Source organism: Canis aureus, chromosome 4 (assembly GCF_053574225.1).
Source record: "Canis aureus isolate CA01 chromosome 4, VMU_Caureus_v.1.0, whole genome shotgun sequence".
Classification (NCBI taxonomy): Eukaryota; Metazoa; Chordata; class Mammalia; order Carnivora; family Canidae; genus Canis; species Canis aureus.
Genome location: NC_135614.1, coordinates 36652755 through 36673242, shown reverse-complemented (window position 1 = coordinate 36673242; position 20488 = coordinate 36652755). Strand labels below are relative to the sequence as shown.

The 20488-nt window shown below is 45.2% G+C and overlaps 1 long non-coding RNA gene across 1 annotated transcript; it reads left to right on the top strand.

The window, feature by feature from the left end:
* The first annotated feature begins 1575 nt into the window (after positions 1 to 1575).
* LOC144311846 (uncharacterized) lies at positions 1576 to 7379 on the top strand. Its single transcript, XR_013377347.1, has 3 exons — positions 1576 to 1898; positions 2807 to 3022; positions 7124 to 7379. It is a non-coding gene; the product is annotated as an uncharacterized LOC144311846 (long non-coding RNA).
* Positions 7380 to 20488: the final 13109 nt, after the last annotated feature.

The window sequence follows — 20488 nt, the reverse complement described above, 5'->3', positions numbered from 1 at the left end:
ACCCGCTGGCGCCGTGCCCTCTGCTGGCCACAGGGTTACCTGCCCGCATTGCACCCCCCATCGACCCACCGCCCGCTGGACCCACCGCCTAAAGAGGAGGCTGGTGGGCTGGGCCCCCTGACCATTGGTGGGGGAGCCCAAGCTCCCTTGCACACCTGCTCTGCGCTCTGCGGGGCCATCAGCCTTTCCAATTAGGTTTCAAAAACACTTATTTGGGGGCGCCCGGGGGCTCAGCGGTGGAGCATCACCTCCAGCCCAGGGCGTGACCCCGGTCCCGGGATCGAGTCCCACGTCGGGGTCCCTGCAGGGTGCCTGCTTCTCCCTCGGCCTGGGTCTCAGCCTCACTCTGTGTCTCTTGTGAATAAATACGTAAAATCTTTAAAAAAAACAAAAACAAAACAAAACTAAGAGTTCATCAAAATTTTAAACTTCACCAGTAAGAAAATTAATGAACAAGTCCAAGACTGGAGGAAGGGGTCCCAAAGCATCCCGAACAAGTGGTTTGACGTCGGAATGTCTAAGAACCCCTTCGGGCCTTGGCCAGAGAGCACGGGGTGTGGGGCTGAGGGCTCAGTTCTGGGGCCTCCGCCGCTCACGGCCCTAACTGCTGGCTCTCGGTACAGACCTGGAAGTTGCTGAGCAGCGGCTGTTCGGTGGCCCCAGCCCAGGAGACCAGTCACTGCACTGTGACCCAGGTGACCCAGGTGACCCAGTGCCTCTCACTGCAGCGCGACAAGCAGCACGTCCACACGCTGCTCACCTGTGCCCGTTAGGGCTCCATAAAGCTGGAGGACAGGGTCTTTCTACGAGTTGGTAACAGGGTGGAGGACACCCTCGGACACCCGCCCTCCCAGGGACACACGCAAGGGCTGGTGAGCCAGCGGGGACGCTCGCTCCTCTCTCTCAAGCGCCATACATTCGCTTTGCTGTGACAAAGTAAATTATGTAAAAGCTTTAGAAAACCTTTCAGTGGGTGCCAGGGGCTCAGTTTGGGGGGCCAGCTCTGGACTCCGGCTCAGGTCTTCCCCCCAGGGTCCTGGGATCGAGGCCCGTGTCAGGCTCCCGACTGGGCCCGGAGAATATTCTCTCTCCCACTGCCCCTTCCCTGTCTCTCTCGCTCTCTCACTCTCTCTCTCTCCAATAAATAAACAAAATCTTTTAAAAATAAAAAAAGAAAAAAGTTCGGTCATTTCTTATAAATTTAAACGTAATGCCTTACTGTACGATCCAGCAATTCCATTCTTAGGTTTTTGGCTGAAAGGAGTGAAAACTTACCTCGTACAAAAGGATTTATACGGCAATGTTCACAGAAGCTTTACTCTTATTCTTATTTTTTTTAAGATTGTATTTATTTATTCATGAGAGACACAGAGACACAGGCAGAGGGAGAAGCAGGCCCCATGCAGGGAGCCCAACGTGGGACTCGATCCCGGGTCTCCAGGATCACGCCCTGGGCTGCAGGCGGCGCTAAGCCGCTGAGCCCCCGGGCTGCCCAGAAGCTTTATTCTTTTTTTTTTTTTTTTAAAGATTTTATTTATTTATTTATTCATAGAGACACAGAGAGAGAGGCAGAGACACAGGCAGAGGGAGAAGCAGGCTCCATGCGGAGAGCCTGACGTGGGACTAGATCCAGGGTCTCCAGGATCACGCCCTGGGCTGCAGGCGGTGCTAAACCACTGCGCCACCGGGGCTGCCCCCAGAAGCTTTATTCTTAAAATGTGACACAATCCAAGCATCTATCAACAGGAAAATGAACAAATAAATTGTGTTGGATCCATGCCAGGAAATGCTAGCGGGCCTTTACAAAGGAAACGGGCCCTCGGTGCACATGACAACACAGAGGAGTCTCCGACACGTGTTCCTGATCCGAGGAAATCCCACGTGAAGGAGCACGTCGGGTAGGACCCCACGCATATGAAAACTAACCCACAGTGAAAGAAATCAGACTGGTGCTGGCCCCGAGATTTGGGGGTGGGCCCAACGGGCAGAGATAAACTGGAAGTGGCACAGAGGAACTTTCTAGGGTATTAGAAGTATTTTAAGTCTCATAAAATGGGGGCTACAGGCAGGCACGAACTTGCCAAAACATATCAAATTTTAACAATTAAGAATTGTGCGTTGCGTCGTATGTACATTATCCATCAATAGGAATATCGTACAGAAAGCCGCGATGAACATTTGTGTGCAGATTTTTGTGTGGACTTACGCTAAGGTCTCTGCTAAGTGCCCGGGGATGTGACTACTGAGCACCCAGTAGGTGCAAGTCTTTGCTCAGTGGACATTTAGGGTGTTTTTGGTCTTCTGTTATTTGGAAATAACACTACGATAGACATTCCTGTAGGAATTATTTTTTTCTTAAGATTTTATTTATTCATTCACGAGAGACAGAGAGAGAGAGGCAGAGACACAAGCAGAGGGAGAACCAGGTTCCCCACAGGAGCCTGAGGCGGGACTCGATCCAGGACCCCGGGTCACAGCCTGGGCTGAAGGCGGATGCTCCACCGTGACCCCCCAGGTGCCCCTCTTGTAAGAATTCCTACAGGTCAGTTAGACGACAGACTCCTAAAATACAGCGCCTGGATCAAAGTTCATGCGGCATTGTAATTGAGATGAATTTTGCCAAATTGCCGCCAAAATGACATTTGTGTCGATTTTTTCTTTAGGAAAAGGAAAGAACCAGTCAGTCTCCTAATCCTCTCACTAACAGTAAATTCTCAAAATTTGATCACTGTTAGTCCGCTGGGGAAAGTGTGGTCTTCCTGTGATGACAAATGGTCTAAACACATGATGCTTTTCACATCCTTAGGAGCCCTTTGTATTTGTCTCCTCTGCTACTTGACAGCTCCTCCCTCAGTGGAGCTCGGGGATCAGCAGCGTTGTCCCTGTCAGGCCCCCCCGCCCCGGGAAGGCCACATCTGTGTCTCCACTTGTCGGCTGAAGGGCATCTGGATTGCTTCACTTTGAGGCTCCTACGAACCCACTATGGACGACTTTGCGTGAACATACGCATTCAGATTACTAGGTGTGTACTGGGAGCGGAATTGCTCACTCACGTGATAACTCCATTTACTTTCCTCAGGACCTGCCAGGTTGTTCTCCAAAGTGACTGCACCGCTTTATATGTCCACCGGCAGCACATGAGATTTCTAATTTTTTTACATCCTCATAAACAGGTGTCATTATTTGTCTTTTTTGTTAAATCCATCATAGCGGGTACATAGTGCTATCATCTTGCACTGTTGATTTGCTTTTTCCTAGTAACTACTGATTTGGGCGTCCTTCCATGTGCTTCTTGGTCACGTGTGTGTCTTTTCTGGGGAAATGTTTGTTCAAATTCTCTGCCCATGTTTTCACTTGTTAGCTGTCTTTTATTGTTGAGCTGTAAAATTTCTGTCTATATTCTGCATACAAGATCCTTATCACATATATGATTTGCAAATATTTTCTGTTCCTGGGTTGGTTTTTTTTTTCTTTCTTTCTTGATAGTGGCCTTTGAAGAATAAGTTTTTAATTTTGATGATATCTAGTGTATTTAGGGTTTTTTTTGTTTTTTTTTTTTTTTGCTCTTGCCTTTGGTGTCATATGTAAGAATCCTTTGTCAAGCCAAAAGTCATGAAGATTTACCCATATATTTCTCTTTTTTTAAAGATTTTATCTATTTATTTGAAAGAGAGAGAGGATGAGCAGGGAGAGGGGTAAGCAGACTCCCCACCCAGCACAGAGCCAGCCTCTGGACTCAATCCCAGGACCCTGAGATCATGACCTGAACCAAAGGCAGATGTTTAGCCAGCTGAGCCACCCAGGCGTCTCCCATCCTTTATTTCTTTTAATAGCTTTATAGTTTTACTTCTTACATTCAGAACTTGGATCCATTTTGAGTTAATTTTTGTATATAGTGTGAGATAATGTTTCAACTTCATTCTTTTGCATGTGGATATCCAGTTGTCCAGCATCATTTGTGGTAGACTTTTTACCCCACTGAACTGTCCGTGCGCCCCTGCCAAAAATCAACTAACTGCAAGTGGAAGGGTTTATTTCCAGAACTCAGTTCTATTCCATTTCTAGTAACACACGGTCTTGATTATTACAGCTTCGTAGTAAGTTTTGAAATCAGGGAGTGTGGGTCCTCTCACATCATCCTTCTCTAAGAGTGTATTGGCTTTTCTGAGTGCCTGTCATCTCCATCTGAATTTTAGCAGGAGCTTGTAAATTCCTAAGAAAAAGGCAGGTGATGGGGATCCGTGGGTGGCTCAGTGGTTTAGCGCCTGCCTGTGGCCCAGGGCGTGATCCTGGAGTCCCAGGATCAAGTCCCGCATTGGGCTCCCTGCATGGAGCCTGCTTCTCTCTCTGCCTGTGTCTCTGCCCCTCTCTCTCTCTCTCTCTGTGTGTGTGTCTCACGAATGAATAAATAAAATCTTAAAAAAGAAAGAAAAGAAAAAGGCAGGTGAGATTTTGATTGGGATTGCACTGACTCTGAAGACCAATTGGGAAGTAATGTCATCTTAACAGTATCAAATCTTCCAAATCCATGAATATAGGATATCTTTCTATTTATTTAGGTCTTCTTTATTTTAATAGTGTCAGGTGGTTTTCAATATATATATTTTGTATTTCTTTTTTTTTTTATATTTTGTATTTCTTTTATGAAATTTAGTCCTAAGCATTTTTGATGCTGTTAAAAATGGAATAATATTCTTAATTTTATATCTGAATTGTTTGCTGCTAGTGTATACAAATACATTAAACTTTTTTAATATATTAAACTTTTATATTGATTTCATATCTTCAAACTTGTTAAACTCACATTTTAGTTCTAATAGTTATTTTGTGAATGCCTTAGATCATACCTGTGAATATAGTTTTACTTTTTCCTCTATAATCTGGATGTAATTTATTTCTGTTTATCTACTCACTTGTTTACTTATTTGCACAATTGCCCTGTCTTGGATCTCTAGCTCCATGTTGAGCAGAATCGATGAGAGCAGATTTCCTGGCCGCCTTCCTGGTCTTCGAAGGAAAGCATTCAGTCTTCCACCATTAAATATGATGTTGGATATGGTTTTTCACAGATAATCTTTTCCAGGCTTCAGAAGCTCCCTTTCTCTTTCTAGTTTGTTGAGTGTTTTTATCATGAAAGAATATTGGACTTTGTCAAGTACTTTTTCTGTATCTATTGAGATTATGTGATTTTGTCCTTTATTCTATTAATGTGATATATACTTTGATTAATTTTCTCATGTTAACCAACTTTCAGGTATTTTATTGTTTTACAAATTACATCTTTATATGTTATAAGCCCATCAATACTTTCATAATTATCATTTATGCAGTGGTCTCTTAAATCAGACAGGATAAGAAAAAGGTAACAAAAATTCATCACACTACTCTTTTTTGTGTTTACCTGCGTAAATGCCTTTACAGCAGTCTATTTCTTTGTGTGGATTCAAGTTATGATCTAATGTCCTTCATTTCAGCCGAAGGACTCCTTTTAGTATTTCTTATAGGTAAGGTCTGACAGTGATGGATTATCTCAGTTTTTGTTTATTTGGGAGTTTCTTGTTTTTTCAAGGATAGTTTTGCTAGACTGAGAGTTCTTAATCGACAGTCTTGCGGTGCTTTGACTACGTGGCATCCCACTGCTTCAGCCTCCACTTCTCTAATGAGAAGTCAGCTGATCTCCTCATTGAGGTTTGCTTTGGATAGGTTGTTTTTCTCTTGCTACTTTCAAGATTGTCTTTGCCTTTTGACAGTTTGACTCTGATGTACCTAAATGTTGGTCTCTGGGTTTATCCTACCTGCAGCACAAGGTGTGTAGATTAATGTTTTTCAACAAATTTGAGAACATAATGACAACTATTTCTTCAAATATTTTTCTGCCATTTTTTATCTCTCTCTCTTCTCCTCTCAGGATTCCCATTATGCATCTGTTGATAGGTTCGATGTATCAGGTCTCTGAAGCTCTGTTCACTTTCTTCTTTCTTTATTCTGTTCCTCGGGCTGTATAATCTCAACTGATCTATCTTCAAATGACTTCTCTTCACTAATTCTGTCCTCTGCCTGCTTAAATCTCTTTGGAGCCCATCTAGTATATTTTTCATTTCAGTTATTGTACTTTTCAAAACCAGAATTTCTAGTTAGCTCTTTTCTATAATTTCTATCTGTTTATTATTTCTCTGTTTGGTCAGATATCATCATACTTTTCTTTAATTCTTTAGACATAATCTTTTTTCGTTCTTTAAAGATGTTTATAACAGGTGATCAAAAGTCTTTAACAGTAATTTGAATGTCTGGGTTTCCCCAGTGGCGGTTTCTAATGAATACTTTTTTTCTCCCTTTGAATAGGCCATTTGTTATTATTTCTTTGCATCTTTCATATTTTTTTCTTGAAAATTGGCATTTTTAAATAATATAATGTGGCAACTCTGGACAACAAACTTCTTCCGGAGTTCTTTTTCTTATTGTTGTACTGATGCCTTTTTCGTTTGTTTGTTTGTTTGTTTGTTTGTTTAGTGATTTTTCTGGACTAATTATCTAAATTCAATATTCTTTGCCACATATGGCTACTGATGTTTCCTCCTGGTTAGTTTAGTGGTCATCTACTGATTAGACAGAGACTTCTTTTAGTACCTGAACCATTAAGTCCTCCTACTTTTGCTATGAAATGTGTGTGTGTTTGTGTGTGTGTGTGTTAAGCTATGTTTTCAACAGGCCAGCAAGCAACTTACAACTCTGTCTCAGTGTTTACTTCCTGCTTGCTGAGAGCCTCAAGGTCAATCATGGTGTAAGCCCTGCACAGGTCTTTCTTGGGTGTATATACAACCCAACACATGCATGTGGCCTTCTAGAATTTCAGGAACATGCCAGTGCTTTTCCAAGTCCCTATGAATATTTCATTCCCCAGCTCTTCCCTTCAGGAGTTTTGATCAGCCTCTTGTTAGCCCCAGCTGGTATTGCTACCCCAGGCTGCTGATTGTTTTTGACAAATGCCCTCAGGATATGGCTGTTTGCACAGAGCAAGCACTGAGCCATGTCAAATAAAGATAATCCCTAAGAAGGGGGCTTTTTCAGGGAACTGTCAGATCAAATAGTGATAATTCTCTGGGAATGGGGTTTTTTTGGAAAGCTCCAAACCCATTCTGTCCTCTCCAGTGACTGCCAGGCTGCTGGTTTTCCCTGCCATAGCTGTGAGAATTTTGGTTTGCAAATGCACCACGGGCCTTGAAAGGAGGATGGGAGTAAGGTAAGTTAAGACACCACAAAATTTGGCTATACTTACCACAACTCATCCATTTTTCTTGAATAAATTATACTCAGAATGTTGAAACCTTTTGGCTAATTTCCAGAGCTCTGAGAAAGTTAATTTTGACCATTTTCACTAGTGTTCTCCTTGTTTTTTGAGATTGTATATTTTCAGAGGTCATTATTCTTCCGCTGTTGAAGTGCTTTTCTTGGTCTGAGTTTTTGTGTTAATTGTTTTTTTGATTTAGGTTTTGGGGTTCTTTTTTTAGCTGGCTCTTGGAGGAATGGTTTTTCACTGCATAGCCTTGGAATTTTTTTCTTTGAAGTCAAATATTCATTTATTAGCATCTGTTTCAGTGTTGATCACTCTGTATCAATTTTCCTTTCAGCCAATAAATTCAAGTCTACTTTTGTTTCAGGAAAGTTGTTTTGAATTTTGACCCTAATATTTTTTTCTATCCCACATTTCAGGTTTCCTTAACCGAGGAACAGAATGTCCTCCTCTGTTTTGAATGGTTTCTGTCTTCTGCTGAAGGCTGTCTGTATACCACTTGTTTGCCTTTTCAAAACAAGGCCACTCTATGGAGACTTTTCTGTATTCAAGACAAAATTTAGAGACCTACGTGTGTTTCCCCACCCATGGTAATTATAAGAGTAACCATTATTATAAGGTAAACATCTAAGGCTTCAACATCTGATGTCATTTAATGACCACAACGACCTTGTGAGCTATGTATTATCTTCGTTTTACATTTGAAGATACAGTGGCTCAGAGCAGTTAGATAACTAGTCCACTGCCACCCAGCAGTTAAGCGTCAGAAGCAGGATGTGTATTGAGGAACATCCAGCTCCAAAGTCCAAGTGCCTCAACAGGCTGGCATAGTGATACTCATATCTGCCTCCACCAGGGCCCCATCCATTGATCTGGGACACTTGCCAGCTCATCATCCCTGCTACGGCGTGACAAGCTGAGGACCTGGCCTATTTATCTTATTAAACAAGGCCCCTCTCAGAGCTTAGAATGGTTCAGTGCAAAGATAGCAAATGATATGACACACATGCCACTTCTCCCCCTCTGGCACACATGGAAGGCTTTGCTAATTGAACATGGCATTCTTCCCCTCTGTGCTCAGTTAGGTCAGGATCCTTCTAGACCCGGTTTTTAGAGCAGCCGCTACCAATCTATTAGAGCTGACATGCAAGTTGAAAGACTATCCCTTATCTAAATAGTTTATTAAATAAGGAGGCTGAACTGGGGAGTGGCAGGTGGGGGAGGGGGTGCAGAGGAACAAATGAGTTCTCATAGAATGAGGAGGCTGAGCCCATGCAACAAATATAGGCCATCAGATATTTCCAAGAAAAAAAAAATCCTCATTTGTCCAGAATTTGGGAAGTGAGTGTGAATCTCAGAAAAATCTAGAAATTTCTGGCTATGGCCTGATGCCAAGTTGCACCGCCCTTATCTAATAGCACATTTGCATTTTTGTGTGAGTGTAACTGATAAAACTCTGGGGTCTGCTTTCTGTGTTGCTGAAACCTTCATGTCTGACTTTCTAAGTCTCTGCTTTAACATTCACTGCCAGTAAGTGATCCACACGGCCTCGCTCAAATGGCTCTCTGATGGGCGGCCTTTGCAAGTGCCCAGGACCCCGCTGGTATGGGATGGGGGTAATGAAGAGCCCCTGATCGCTGACAGCCTGGGGCGGCCCTGCGTGTCCCAGTCCCAGGGAGCGAGAAGCACCTGTCCCCTCAAGCTTTGGTTCTAATACCTGAGGCTCCTGTGGGGATGAAGGGAGCAGCCAGGCCCCTGCCAGAGGGTCAGAAGCTTGCCCTGCAGACCTCCGGGAGCCTTTACCCGGCAAGACGGATGGCCGGGGGCCGAGGAAGGCAGTGAGGGCTAAGAAATGATGCAAGCCTCGGCATAATTGGATTCTGGGTTTCCGCAGAGTGTGCTATCACTGCTTACAAATGGGGCCCGGCCACCGAATTGAGTTATCAAGCGAGCAGAGTCCTGAGTCACGGATCGCCCTTCGTCCACAGCGGGCCGGAGGCGGCACTGCGTGGGAGATGGCAGCCGGGGGCTCGCGGGGACACCTCCTCCTAAAGCACGAGAAAGAAAGAGGCCGACAAATAGTCTCAGGCGGGCGGTGTTTCTCACTAAATCCAAAAGCGTGTGTGTGTGTGTGTGTGCGTGTGCATGTGTGTGCGTGTGCGTGCATGTGCACGTGCGTGGCAGGTGTAGAGAGTACAAGCAGGTAGGAAGGGGCACACGCCGCCGCAGCAAACAGCCACAGATGCCAGCCCCGCGCAGGGCCCTGAGCGCCCGCTTCATGGCCCAACCAGGTGGCGAAGGCAGCTCAGCAGCCACGCCCGGAGGCCTTGCCATGGGCCAGGCGTGTGCTCGTCCACTGGTGCAGGCCACACACGTCCTTCACGCCCACGTCCCAAGAAGCCACGCCACCAGTGAGGCAGCCCTCCGGGTTCCTGCGAATCCGCTGAGAGGGGAGGTGGGCACAGCGATGCACAAGCCCTGGGCCCCGGGCGCCCGCAGCCCAGCGGTGTGACCTCGGGCAAATCACCAGCCCCGCTGTTCAGTCTCCTCCTTCACGGAATCTGGGGTGCTCTCAAGTCCTCCTGCACCACCTGACCTCTCCTCTGTCACCGTGTCGTGAAAAGCAGGGCTGACTTGGGAGCCCCGTGGGTGGGACCAGGAGAAGTCGGGGCAGCTGGGACGCGGACAGGACGCCGGGTTCAGTTACTCCTCTGAAGTCTGAGCCGGAGGCCCTCGTGGGGCCCTTAACCTTCACTGGGCAGCTCGCTCTGCTGCTGTGGTCTCTGCCCCAGCTCAGACCTTGGGCCCAGAAGCTACACATTATAAGGAGGACAAACTGCAGAGGGACAGCCCAGTGCCCCCCCTGCCCGCCCCGCTGTGCCCAGCAGGTGGCCTGGGGTGAGTGACTTCACTCCTCTGAGTCTCTCTTCCTCTGCCTCATTCCTTCACAGAGACATTCCTCATTGCCTTTTCTTCTTTCTTTCTTTTTTAAGATTTATTTATTTATTTTGAAAAAGAGAGAGGGCATGCTCGTGCCTGAGTGGGGGCAGGGCGGAGGGCGAGAACCCCAAGCAGACTTCCCACTGATCCGGAGCCCGACCCAGGGTGATCCTGAGACCCCAAGATCATGACCAAATCAAGAGTCGGACACGTTAACCAACCGAGCCACCCTCGTGCCCCTCATTTCCTCTTCCAACGTCTAACTTAACCCCACCATCATTGTTTTCTCTCCATGTCGTGGTTTTTCTCTCCAGGGAAGTTACTACATTTTATACTTCTCTGTGTATTAGGGGAGGGGATGTCTGTCTCCCCCTGGAATGTGAGCCTCGAGGAGAGGGACGTCGCCAGTCATTCACATTTAATGTCCAGTGCCCACAGGATGCCGGGGGCTTGGCAGGTGAGCCCCTGCCTTCCACCCAGGGCATGACCCCAGGGTCCCAGAATCGAGTACCGCCTCGGGTCCCTGCTGGGAGCCTGCTTCTCCCTCTGCCTGTGTCTCTGCCTCTCTCTGTGTGTCTCTCAGGAATAAATAAATAAAATCTTAAAAAAAAGTTCAATGCCCACCACAAAGAAGCTCACGGTGTGTCCCCAATACTAGCAATAATATAACAATAACAAGGGTAATAGTCTTGCCCTGTCCCGTCCTGACCCCACACCTAGATGTCACTTTCAGAAGAGAACTAATTCCTGGCTTGGACCCACCCTTGCGGGCAGGGGCACCAGGCCACAGCGACCTGACACCCCAGGCTCTGGCCTGTGGCTCCGGGGCTGGCCTGGCCTTTCTCCTGGGCGGAGTGCTGGCAGCCTGGCTACATTCCCAGAGAGGGCCCGTCTTCTTGGGCGCGGTCCTCCCACACCAGCCCTTCCAAACCCCTACCAGGCCAGCCCAGAACACACACAGGCAGAAGCTTCTAGGCCCACCTCGGCTGCCCTGCTGGGTCTCGGGAAGACTTGCCAATGGTGCCCGCTCTTTGCAGGCACCTCGGTGGGAAGCTGGGCAGGTTCCAGCTGGCCTCTCTTTTCCCTTCCCCCGAGGAATATCTCAGTTTCCCTCACTCCTGTCACCAAGCATCAGGCCAGCCTGGAGGTTTAAGGCTTTAGCGGTTCAGGCAGAAATTGCACAGGGGAGATGAATGGAATAAGGGGTCTATATAATTCAGCACCTTATCTCCCCTGACCCCTTCCCTCTGCCAGTAAGATAAAGGCACCTCCAGGGCAAGTATCCCCCACTCCTGCACAGTGGCTTGGGTTTCCTCATGGCCTCAACATCGGTGAGGAGAATACATGCAACCACTCATATCTGAGAAAAAGAGTTAAACAAGGGGCAGCAACCAACATCCAGAATCTCATGGCCATTCTGACCCTAGTGGTGTTAGCGATAAAAGGACCTTAGAGTATTTGAAGCTCAGATTGGGCAATAACTTGACTGAAGTCACACAGCCAGAGGGCAACAGAGGCAGGGTTTCACCTGCTGGTCCCCCAGATGCCTTTCCTCTGTACCCTGTTTACCAGCCAGTTGCTGCAGCTTCTGAGGGATCAGCCCTGCTGAAGGCTGCTCAGCAAACTGATCTCTGTGAACAATGTCCTGCCTCTGCTGTAGCAAGCACCCCAGATGACACTTCCCTCCATGACCCCGGCCCCCACTATCATCCCAAGAACACTGCAGGGCTGTTTCACTCATCATCAGCCCAGAATGCAGGGCCTTTGGGCTTTTCCAGGACCTGTAAAAATGTTTGAGGCATGGGAAACTATTGGGAGCTCTGAAATACTTAAGTGAAACTGCAAAAAAATATCTTATTAATGAAATGTCTTACAATGTGTAGCATTATGTCAACTAGTGAACGTGTTTTATAGTAGTTATGTATGCTATATATAACTCATGTCATTATACATAAACTGCATTTAATGATGTTGGATGTGGCAGCTTTATGGAGTGGATAAGGCCTCCCAAAGACAGACCACGCAGTAAGCAAGTGAGCAGTGCTAACTCTTGATTTGCCAGGTATGCCCAGAGCCAAAGTCCAAGCTCTTCCTACTGTATGTCTTTAAAAGGGCCCTTGGAGCCTTCTATTCCTTTAATCCTTCACCTCTTGTTTTTCTGAAGACATCATTGAAATTGAAGCTTGTAAATTCAAAATGGAAAGAAAAAAACAAACATAAGGCAGAAGCAAAAAGAGAGGTGGGCCATTAATAAGTAAATTAATAACTTCCAACATAGTTCTGGAAGACAGAAATTTCACAAAGTATGGGGAGAAGGAATAGAGGGAGGATCTGCAGTGCCAAATATATTATTGAAAATTCCAAGGGAGGTGGGAGAGGCTCTTTTCACACACTCAACAGGCCTGACAGCAATTGGAAACAGGCAGGGTTTCAACACTTCACTCAGAGTGGTAAAACATGGATACTAGCAGACTTTGATAAGATATACAAGTGTTCTTTAATGTCCAGGGCAACCACTATGAAATTTGTACAAAGAGATATACTCTCAAACATGATAAATCAATATGGAATCCTAAACAGTGTTCAAGTAAACCATAACCCATGAGAAGACCCAAAAAAAGAGAAACAGAGGAATCATAGGAAACAAACATAAAGCAAACCACAAAGTGGCAGATTTAATCCCTAACATACCAATAATTGCCCTAATGTGAATGGTCTGACTGCAGCAAGCAGGACAGAGATTGGCAGAGGGGATTTAAACAACTCTAGCTATTTACAAAAAAAGTCTCACTTCAAATTCAAGGACAGAGGTAGGTTGAAAATAAAATGATAGAACAAGATACACAATGCATACACTAATTTTAGAAAGTAGGTGTGGCCCTGTTAATATCTAATACAGAAAAATTACTAGAAACAAAGAGGAAAATTATGAAATGATGAAAGGACCCATTCGGGAGGAAGACATAAGAATCCTGTATGTATACACGCCAAACAACAAAGCCTCCAAAAACATGAAGCAAAAACTGATGAAGCTGAAAGGAAAAGTATACAAATGCACAATTATAGTTGAGGACTTCAAAATCTGTCTCAGAAACTCAAAGAACTGCTACCCAGTAAATCAGCAAGGATACAGAAGATCCAAACACCACCAACAACCAACAGGATTTAATTGACATATATAGAAAAATCTATCCAACAATAGCAGAACACAATTTTTTCATGTGTCCCTGGATTGCTCACCAAGATAGACCATATCCTGGGCCATAAAACAAACAACAGGGATCCCTGGGTAGCGCAGTGGTTTAGCGCCTGCCTTTGGCCCAGGGCGCGATCCTGGAGACCCGGGATCAAATCCCACATCGGGCTCCCGGTGCATGGAGCCTGCTTCTCCCTCTGCCTGTGTCTCTGCCTCTCTCTCTCTCTCTCTCTCTCTCTGTGACTATCATAAATAAATAAAAATTAAAAATTAAAAAAAACAAACAACAAAAAACTTAAGGGAATTAAAATCTTAGAGCGTTTCATCTAACCACAATGGAGTCAAACGAGAAATCAAAAACAAAGACAAAAGGAAAATCCTTAAACACTTGGAGATTAGACAACACACTTCTAAATAATCCCATAGGTGAAAGAGGAAGTCTCTAAAGAAATTTTAAAAATACACAGAACTGAAGGGAAATTAAAATACAACATATCAAAATGTCAAAAAACAGAGATTACAGCATATCTTATACAGTACCAAAAGGGAAACAAAAATGTATAATGCTAAACAGGAAGAAGGAAATAAAAACGAAACAGAAGATGTCAGTACAGACCCAATAGCCATTTAAAAGATATAAAACAATGATATCAACAACTTAACATGCATAAGTGTGAAGCTTAGAACAAATCGACCAATTCCTCAAAAACCAGAAACTACAAAAAACTAAGCCAACTTGTAATAAAAAATCTTAGTAGCCTTATAACAATTAAACACATTTGATTAATAATTAAAAAGCTGTAGTAAAATAAATCTCCAGGCCTAGAAGTTTTCCTTTGAGTGTTCTATCAAACATTTAAGGAAGAATTAACATCGATTTTACACAATCTTTTCCAAGACACAGAAGAGGGAACCCTTTCTGACTCATTTTATGAGGCTTGTATTACACAGATACAAACCAAACAGAGACAAAGAGAAACAACACATTAATATCTCTTCTGGAAAAAAAAATCTCTTCTGAACTCACACCCCAAAATCCTCAACAAAACATCAGCAAATCCAATCCAACAATGTATAAAAAGAATTAGACACCACAGCCAAGCAGGATTTAGTCTAGGTATGTGAGGCAAGTTTAACATTTGAAAATCCACTGATGCTAATCACCACATCAGCAGGCCAAAGAAGAAAAATCACAGGATCATGCAAACTCATGCAGAAAGAGCATTTGACAAAAGCCAACAATCATTCATAATAAAAGCTCTCAGCAAGTTAGGAATACAGGGAACTAACTCAAATTGATGAAGAGCATCTGCAAAAGAAGCCATCACTAACATCGTATTTAATGACCCAACAGAATATTTTCCTCTAAGATTGAGAACAAAACAAAGATGTCCATTCTCAACACTATATTCAACACAGTGCTAGAACTTTTGTGACTGCAATAATTCAGGAAAGAAAAGAAACACAGATAGGAAAGGAGGAAATAAAACTGTTTCTATGTCAGATAACATGATCGTCCACGTAGAAAATTTCAAAGAACCTAAAAAACAAATAAAAACAAAAAAACTCCGAGAACTAATAAGAAATTTTAGCAAGATTATAGGATAAAAATCAACTCAAAAATCAATCTCAAAACTCAACTATAAAAAAAAAAACTGAATTAAAAGTGACAAAGGATTTGGGTAGAAGAGAAGGCCTACAGACGGCAAATAAGTACGTGAAAAGATACTCAACTTCATTAGTCAGTAGGGAAAAGCAAGTTAAAATCACGTGGCCTTAATGTCTAAAACTTAATAATCTGACGCCATTGCTGGTAAGGATGTAGGGCAACTGGAGCTCTCCTACATTGTTAGTGGGAGTGCAAAATGGCACAGTCATTCTGGAAAATGATTTTTGGTTTCTTATAAAATGCAACATATACTTACTGTAGGGCCCAGAAATTCCCCTCCTAGATATTCACCACAGGGAAATAAAACTTCCATTCATCTGTATACAGATGATCAGAGAAGATGATGATAGGGGATCCATAATCGCCAAAGCATTAATATCCTCCCAGGAGTAAGTGGATAACATGTGCCACATCCGTACCTGCAACTCCACCCGGTTAAAAAGGAATGAGCAACTGAGCCATGAGTGTGCACAGGTGAGCCTCAGAGGCATCGCGTGCCCAGGGAAAGAAGCAGCCTACAAACTACATAGTGCATGCTTTCACTTCCATGCAGCCTAACAAAAGGCAAAACTATAGGGCCAGGGAGTAGATAACTGCTGCATGGGGGAGGTCCTGCAGACAACGGGGCAGCACAAGGGAACTCCGGGTGATGAAAGTGCTCCATGTCCCAGTCGTGGTGTTTCAGAGCTGTAACTACCGGGGCGCCTGGGTGGCTCCGTCGGGGAAGCGCCTGCCTTCAGCTCAGGTCATGATCCCAGGGTCTCCTTCTGCCCACCTGTGCGCTCTCTCGCTCTCTGTCTAAATAAGCAAAATCTCTTAAAAAAAAAAAAAAAAAAAGAGGAAAAAAAAAGGAATTATAACTACTCCAAAAGTGAATTTTATTGTTTGTAAGTAAAATTAATTCTAAAAAGATAAAAGAAAGTTAATCATGTGCCTTCTGATGCAATGCAACACAAAATTCATAGAACATCTAGGAAGAAAAAAGGTTAAATATACACTTATATGATCTAATCATTTCATTCCTAGGTATTTTCCCAAGAGAGATGAAACTGTATGTCCACAAAACTGGAATAATTCAACATCCATCAAGAACATTCACCTCTCGCAGAGTGTTTTCAACTTAAAAATTGTGGGATATCCATACAATGGAACACTACTCAGCCATAAAAAAGAAGGTGCTTTTGTACATGGATTAAATCTCAAAATAATCATGCTTAATTAAAAAACAAAAAGAGGGATCCCTGGGTGGCTCAGCGGTTTAGCGTCTGCCTTTGGCCCAGGGCACGATCCTGGAGTATCAGGATCGAGTCCAACATCGGGCTCCCGGCATGGAGCCTGCCTCTCCCTCTGCCTGTGTCTCTGCCTCTCTCTCTCTCTCTCTCTCTATGTCTATCATAAATAAATTTTAAAAAATCTTAAAAAATAAAATTAAATTTAAAAAGACCAGAAAAACAGGCATTCTTATAGTATGATAAGGGGGGAAATAGATATATACATTCATTTTCTTGACTGTGGCAATGGTTTTATGGGGGTGTATATACACTAACAGTCATCAAATTATATGCTTTCAAAATGTGTCATTTATTATATATGAATTTTATACCCTAACGGGCTGTTTAAATTTAAAAACAAAAGGAAAAGTAAATGTGTATTTAATGAAGGTTAAGATATGAAATTTTTTTTAAAAAGATTTTATTTATTTATTCATGAGATACACAGAGAGAGAGAGGGGCAGAGACACGAGCAGAGGGAGAAGCAGGCTCTATGCAGGGAGCCCGACATGGGACTCGATCCCGGGGTCTCCAGGATCAAGCCCTGGGCCGAAGGTGGTGCTACACCGCTGAGCCACCCAGGGGTCCCCTGAAATTTCATTTAAAATGTGAAGTCTGGTCGGCAAAATAACGGCACTGAGTTGGTGTCAGAGGGGCAGAGACTCGGCGCTGCTAGTGGAGAACTGGAGAACTGATGGTGTTGGAAAGGACAGCCCAGCTTGCATGCCAGCAGCACCAGCAGAAAGAACAGGACAGCGACAAGGGGAACTCCGGGTGGCACATGGACCTAGGCCACTGAGGAACTGACTTCAAAATAGGGCGTCCTGGATGGTCTTGGTGGGTCCTGAACAGTCCCTGGCCAGGGGACACAGGGGCAGAAGAGGAGGTGAGAGCGGTGCCGTGTCCGCAGGGCCCCTGCCGTTGCAGGCGGTGGACATGGAGGGAGAAGTCCTCAAACCAAGGAGGCGGGCAGCCGCCAGAAGGTGCAAGCGGCAAAACCCCGAGTCCCCACTGGAGCCCCGCACACCCTGACCCAGCCCAGGGACACCCACTCCAGACCTCCGACCTCCAGAACTCTAAGATTTGCAATGTGTTCAGCCACTAAGTTTCAGTAATTTGTTACAGCAGCTGGAGAGAAACCATGCAGGGCGCAGAGCTATCGATTCCTATTTCATCCGACACTTGAGGCAGTGTCCACCCCTGCGCCGTGGGGGGGCTAATGCTGAGGGGTCCGGGCTCACGATGCTGAGTGCCAGGAGAGGTGGGCCCGCCGGGCACCGTCATCAGAACTCAGGGCCGGGCTTCTCAGGCAGGATCTCTGCCCGTGTTGGCCCACGGGACATCACCAGTGGGAATCCCAGAGAAGAAGAAAACACTTTTAGTAGCGAAAGTACAGGGGAGGATTCTTTTCTCCTAATTAATTTTTTTAAATTCCAATATAATTAGCTTACATTGTCCTATTATTTTCAGGTGTAAAAGGTGTGATTCCATGATTGTCTAAGTTCCTCAGTGCTCATGATGATTAAGCGTCCTCCTAATCCCCTTCACCTCCTTCACCATCCACCTCACCCACCTCCTCTCTGGTCGCCACCAGTTTGTTCTCTATACTTAAGAGTCTGTTCTTCAGTTTGGCTTTTTTTTTCTTTGTTTGTTTTGTTTCTTAAATTCCACATATGACTGAAATGATATGGTGTTTGTCTTTCTCTGACTGGCGTATTTTCCTTAACATTATACCCTCTGGATTCTTAATGGCCTACATCAGGGACCAGGCTTGGGGTTCAGGCAGCTGCCACGGCCGGGGAGGTGGAGTGCCCGGGATGGGCCAGCTGGAGCATGCTCACACACACCCCGGGAGAGAAGGGGAGAGTCCTTCCCAAAAGAAAGAGGGGTGGGAAATACGGGAACGCCTGCCACAGTCCATTACCCTGAATGAGGCTGACAAAATGCAGGATCAAGGTATAATTACGGAGTGCAAAGTTATCAAACTAAATAATGGAAGAACTAAAAATAATTGCGGAAAACTATGAAACCTGGGGGATAATGAAGGGAGTCAAGAGAGGCACATACATGGAGCAATCTCTTGTTTTCCACGGTAGGGGATCCACAAACTTTCTACAGACACTAGGTCAAGAAAAGAGTACATATACGTGCTAGTGTCAGAGGTACCCACGGGAGGCACTAAAAATGGGAATGTTTAGAAGTTTGCTGGAGAGAGAAGGTGGACACTGCTTTCCTTCATCATAAACCCTTCTCTCCTGTTTGATTTGTTCCTAATTGAATGCATCTTGTTGGTGACCAGATGTACTGTGAGAGCAAAAGATTTTTAAATATTTGGATGAATGACCTAAGCTTTGAAAAGGACTTGATCAGTATCTAGGATGGTGATTCCATTTGAGATGAAATTTTAGAATCGTAAGGAAAAGATGTATGATGTGGTATGATCTTTTTTTTTTTTTTTTTTTTTTTTTTTTTTTTTTTTTGACGTGGAATGATCTTAACTAATATCTGAGTTACGCTTTTTGGAAGGAAACTACCTTATTTTTTATCTACTTGGCTGAACCTCTAGGAGTTTGACTTGTTATATCACAGGTCAATAAAAAAAACTTGATGGTCTAAGTCTGGGGAAAAAATCCACCCTTACCTGCTTTAGTTTTTAAAAACCAATCGCAAGTGGATGAGTGAATGGACCTCTTGTCATCCCCTTCTCTCCAGGAGACAGGAAGATGCCGTAATTCTCACAAGAAGACTTGCCACTCTCCATTTATCTGCTTCCCAGGCACATGGCTCCTCTGTCTGGAACACTGACCTCGCCTGTCCATTCTTCAGTCCCTGCCAGCTCTGGCCCCAGGGGATGGCCGGAAGCCACCTTAGCAGTTGGCCAGGATCCCATCTGCCTTTGCTTCTCTGGGGCCTGACCTGGTGCTCAGACTCTTGGCCTAGATCCCCACCTCCACTCACCCAGAATCTGGGTCTGGCTCCCTTGTACCTGAATTTCCTACTGACTCATAGGTCACAGCTCCCTGAAGCCCCAACGTCACTTAGGTTCCAGAGGTTATCTGCAATCCTTCTTCATCAACCCAAGCTTGAACACCTCCAGTGACAAGAACGCCATCCCTCCCTGGAGCTGCTCCTACTCCAAGTAAGTCAATAATCATTGCCAGGCTTCCCCTCAACCCAAGGGGCAGCACTAGGACCAAGATGTGGGAGCCACTGAGGCAGAACTTGGCCTGCCCTGCATGCTGACCCCAAGGCAGCCAGACCACAATCTGGGCTTGATGCTGACTTCTAGTCCCTCTCTGGGTCCCTGCTTACCCACCCAGGGCTCCTAGACATTCAGAGTCTCACTCTCCACCTTCCTCCAGGGCCCAGCCATGGACTTACACTGATGCTGGGTGTCGTATAGAACCATAGTTGATCCCATCTCTGTAATCTTTGGTCACCATCCCAAAGGCAAGCCCCTGGCCACCCACCATCTCCCTCTCTCCCTCCATCCTGCTCTGGGACTCCTCTCTGTCAGGCTCTTCCCCCATGGCTGACTCCAAGTCCTTGGCACTGTACCCTTGGGAGCCCTATCTCTGAGCAAACAAACCCTCCATCATCAGCCTCTTTGCAGAGCTCCCTCGCTCCCGGGCTCTTTGAGGACACATCCCCTTTGTCCTCAGTCAGAGGCTCTCACTCTTCCACATCCAACTGGGGGAAGGATGGAGTGGGGTCCGGAGTCTCCCCCTCTTTCCTCCATCCTTCTGAGGCGTCATCTGCTCTCCAATGGCTGGGACAGACAGCCTCCCCTGAGCTCCCCAGTCCTCCCAGGTCACCCTGCGCTGTCCACTGGAGGATGGACAGTGCCTTTGGGGATAGCCTCTCCCATGTTCTGTCTGGAGACAAGCTCTTAGGCTTGCCCGGCTTCATGCCAGGCTCCCAAACCAGGAGCCCACCTTTTGTTTCAGCTGCTGTCCCCTATCCTTGGAGGACCTCTCCCCTTGGGAAACGTCAATCAAAAGTGGATTTAGCATCTGCATTATTTGGAGTCATGGCAGGAAGTAGAATTCAACCCGGATGGTTCAAATCCGAGATTTTAATGACAATGCTCCCAAAGAAAGGTGGGCAGAGTGTGGAGAATA